This window comes from Chelonia mydas, chromosome 10 (genome assembly GCF_015237465.2).
Source record: "Chelonia mydas isolate rCheMyd1 chromosome 10, rCheMyd1.pri.v2, whole genome shotgun sequence".
Taxonomy (NCBI): domain Eukaryota; kingdom Metazoa; phylum Chordata; order Testudines; family Cheloniidae; genus Chelonia; species Chelonia mydas.
Genome location: NC_051250.2, coordinates 694,176 through 698,705, shown reverse-complemented (window position 1 = coordinate 698,705; position 4,530 = coordinate 694,176). Strand labels below are relative to the sequence as shown.

Below are 4,530 nucleotides of genomic sequence, written 5' to 3'. Positions count from 1 at the left end.
CCAGTGAAAAAGCCAGCCCCAGTGATGGGACAGTGTCAGCGAGCCGCTCTGGGAGGTCGTGGTGGAGCTCCCAGGCCCAGCGGCATTTGCAGCTGCTGTCCTACTGCTGTCACCAAGAGCCCCCCTTTTCCCAGTGAAGCGCTGGGCACAGTCCCACCATCTTCCCAAGTGCCATTCGCCACACCTGCTTCTTGACCCCAGGAGAGCACAGAGTGGTCCAGACTCCTGCAGCACGGTCTGAGGCTACTCAGGTGCTGGGACCTGTAATCTGAAGCCATTGCATCTACAACTGGGGGCGCTTCCATCTGCTGCATATACACCCATACCAGGGGTGTCATTGGACACCACACTCAGCTGGGAAAGGTTCGAGTGGCCCCCGCCCGATTCTCACTATGCTGTTGACATTGCCTGTCACCGGAGATCTGTCCCAACCCAGCAGAGCTGCCTCTCCTGCCCCCTGCTGGTCTTGTGATGCTTCACCGATCGGGGCGAGCCTAGGGTGCTCCAGGGAAAAAGACCACTAGCGGCCTCCCATTGTTACGTGTGCAGGGACTGCTCCCTGCTAGCAGCCCCAAGGCACAGGCCACCCTGAAAGGGATGAGGAGGTGCCATTACACTTATGCCTCTGGGGCCAGACCCCCTGAAATTAGCAGGTCACCTCAGAGTTTCGTTAGACGTTGCCTGCATTAGGCAGGATTAATACATTGAGAGGCACCCTTTTGCCATTTCAGTCTGAAGATTATTGTTTTCATTTAGAAATATCCCTTGATATTGTGGTGAATTACCATCTATGTGGTTGGTATTTGTCTCATTTATCTTATGTTCACAGGTGATATTTATGTTGTTCTTGGCACTGGCGCCTGCTTTCAATCTGTGCTTTCTTCAGAAAAGCTTCTTTCAAAGTTTTAAACAAAAGAATGCCGCTTTGTAAACTCTGACAAGTGCGTCAGTGGGCACCAGTCAGTAGGGGACACCACAGCCTTGGCAGCTGTGGGGTTCTGCAGCAGCATACGAGCAGGGAGTGCTGCATAAGATACCCACCTTCAGATCTCTTTCCATAGGACAGCATAGGAAACCATCAGTCAGGAGAGCCCCCAAGCACACGGCCCATGAGATTGATTGCCCTTAGGATGTTGGTGCCCTGCACTCCCTCTCTCTGACCCCACTCTAACAAGCTCCTCTTCCTGGCCAGCCCCTCCTTTGAAGATAAGTGTGCAGGCCCCATGAGGTTTGTCCATCACTGATCTGTAATTCAAACATTTAAAGTGGGTTTTATCAGAACATTGTGCCATTGAAGCTGACAGCTGTGATCATTTGCTTTAGTTCCTGAATATTTGGTAGCTCAATTGTGTGGCATTTATAGGATGTGAATTGAACAAACATCACTATCTCAGAGCACGTTCTGGAGCCCAGGCAAGTTGCTTGTTCCTAGTGGCATAAGGGGCCTGGGAATAGTATAGGTTAATAAATTGTTACAACTAATGTTCTCTAGACCATACCTGTATTTAATTGTCTGGAAGCTGTAACGGAGTCTGCTGTTTGATCAATCACTGCTCAGAAGTCTGTTTCCTGTATTTATTTTCAGCATTTTGTTCAGGAAATCCAAACCAGACTTGTGGATTCAAAGCACATCACCAGTCAACTACAATTCTGCTGGCTGCATTGTTTTGAGGGAACATGGCACCCATTTGGCTCATACGCATTGGGAGAGCCAACTGTGCGTTGAGAATTGTACTGTAATCACCATTAGCACTTTAGTCCCCTTCTGGGGCAGCCATCTTGTGTTGCAAAGGAGCCCTGTTTATGATGGTGGCAGAGCTGGGGAAGGAGAAGCTAGTGCCCTAATGATAAATTCAGCTCATCCAGCTCTAGGGGTTAACACTGAATGTCTGTTTCAATATTAATCAGATCTCCTTTTCCTTATTATGCTGGCATAGAGGCCAGCACAGACCCTGGTGCTGGGCGTCCTGCTGCTAGAGGCTCCGAAGTGACAGGCTAACAGAGAACCGTGTTGTGCTGTAGAGCCCGAGCACTTGCTGCCTGAGGAAAACAGGGAGAGAGAGAGAGCTCTACGCTGCACAGGCCAGCCCGCTCCGCCCAGGCTGCTCCTGTGCCACAGACTGGACTGAAGACAAACTAAACACAGGTATTGGCTAGAATCTTAGTTGCAGGATGCCTTTCCCAGGTGCTCCTCAGCAACAGGGGCACAGCAAGCTGCCTGGGGTTCCTACTGGCTTATGTGAAATGGCCTCCGAGGTGCCTCCCCATCGACATTGCCACTAATAACAATCCCCTCCTCCCTGCTACCCAACCCTGCAAACTCAGAGCCACCTTTCCTCCTCCCGTACATGGAGACCCTAAATAAGTCCTGCCACTCCTTCCTTCACGGCCGAACCAGACCTGCCCTCTCCACCTACTGCCAGGCGGCTACTCCCCATCAGGTGGCCTGTTCCCCTCAGATCTTGGTGACACTGACCTTGCCCTCATGCAATCTGCCCAGAATGGCACTGCCCACAGCATCTCAGCCCCATCTCACTGGCTGAACCTGTGCAGGTGCCCTGGCAGAAGTGGTCTTGAGGAGGCCTTTGAAAGAGACGAGGGCAGTGGCCTGACGGAGTAGTTCAGGAAGTCCCTCGCCATTCGCACAGGAGCTGCTAAATCGTAGCATTTACGGAAGGTCACTGGAGTGCGCTGAGAGCACATCACAAAAAATGTCTTTGATCAAGTTGACTAAAATAACCCCCCTCCAGGACAGAGCATGTGGGCAGACTGGATGGAACTCTGCCTGACACCTAGTTGCCTGAATCCTTATTCCAGCAGAAAGTCTGGGAGGGACACTAATAATCAAAGCCATCCATTAAGTGCCATCAAAGTGATATTAAAAAAATGGAGTTCAAATGAGACCTTTTCCTTTCAAACAAAGTACAAATTAACAGTCAGCAGGGTTTGAAAAATGGCCCTACGCCCTGCCTGCACGGGGAGTTTGTTCCCAGTGCAATGTGCCATATTATGACAACGATATATTCTTCAAGTGAATGAAAACTAATGAATAACACACACCCTGACAGTCCTGCTATTACTGAGTGCTTAGGAGTTGGGTAAAACTGACAGAGCAAGATGAATACGGCACTAAGACAAGATGTTACTTTGCATGGCTGGTCAAAAGAGTCCAGATTTAATGGATGATACAGATGGGTTAATTCCAAAGGTGGAATTTGATCATGAGCTTTAGCTTCGGTGTGAGCAGAGAACGTATTTCACGGCGGGTGAAAGTTTAATTGCTCTGGGTGACTGAGTCGCCTTTTCTAATCACCTGTTTGTGAAGATTTTCTAGCTGGGTCGTGGGACCAAACTATGGCAATTTGCCTCCTGAACAATAAAAAACAAGGTTTACTCACAGTAACCCCACTCGCCAGGGACCCAGCAAACATAGTTTGTCCACTGCTTTGCTTATAAATGTGCCCTGGGAAAGAAAAACGCGGAAATCAACCTTTATCCCATCCAGGACAAAGAGAAGCTAATCACCAGTGCATTAACCCTGTGGAGACTGCACACCCCTATGTCCCCCGTCCCAGGGATTCATTGGCCAGCAGCTATAGTATGCTGCACCCCAAGGGATGAGATAGCAAAACCACAGTGTGGTTAAGAAGGGGTGGGACTAACTGACAGGATAAGATCCCTCCTAAGAGAGAAATCCCTCTGCACAAGGGATCCCACAGGAACCTAGCAGCTATGGGCAGCCTCTGAGAGCTGTGGCACCAGCAAGAAGATCCATGCTCAAGCCATAAAGCTCACTCTCACTGGCTGGGGCCAAGAGGAGACAGGAGCTACATGGTACACTCCTTCCCTGGCAGGTCACCCTGCCTGGCTACTACAGAAAACCCTTCCTGACCCTGGGTCTCCCACCACTGAGTGTGGGCCATCTCTGTTTATAGTCGGTGCTTCTTGCAGCCTACAGTCACGTGACCCCTGTCACCTGAACTCAGCCCCCCCACTCTTAAAGGGCCTGGCCTTGGACCAGCGAAGTGCAGCCCTTGTGACAGTTTTCATAGACTGTGCTCAAGTCACCTCTTAGCCTTAGGATTGCCAACCCCAAGCATTCAAAACTCATTACTCACCCGCAGCAAGCATGAGACTGGCTTAAGAGTCATGAGGACATTAAAATAATACATTGTGAGCGGGTTTTATCTACCATCTGGCTTTTACACCAGTAGGGGTCACATTTCAAGTTTACCTCCACAATCATGAGGGCTGGAAGCACACTTTAGAGTTAGTGAAAGCTGAGATTTGGTCTAGTCGCACAACTCCAAGTCTGGGGCTTTAAGGAACACATCAAGCACTGAGAAATAATTAAACACAAATAAAAAAGCACTACAAAAGTTGATGTAAGCCGGTTCCCGCTCTCTGTGATTAAACAGCACACACTCCACCAGGGTGCCATCACCAAGGATATTTTTATTATTTGTTACCTTATGGTATAGGCAATGTAGCAGCAGACAGAAAAGGCTTCCCTCCTGTTCCCTGGTTCAA

General features: G+C 49.5%; 1 long non-coding RNA gene across 1 annotated transcript; it reads right to left on the bottom strand.

The window, feature by feature from the left end:
* Positions 1-815: 815 nt before the first annotated feature.
* On the bottom strand, positions 816-3,466 carry LOC122462048. The gene is made up of 3 exons (XR_006284382.1): positions 3,399-3,466; positions 2,477-2,654; positions 816-1,245 (listed from the first exon to the last, which is right to left on the bottom strand). It is a non-coding gene; the product is annotated as an uncharacterized LOC122462048 (long non-coding RNA).
* Between the last annotated feature and the right edge of the window lie 1,064 nt (positions 3,467-4,530).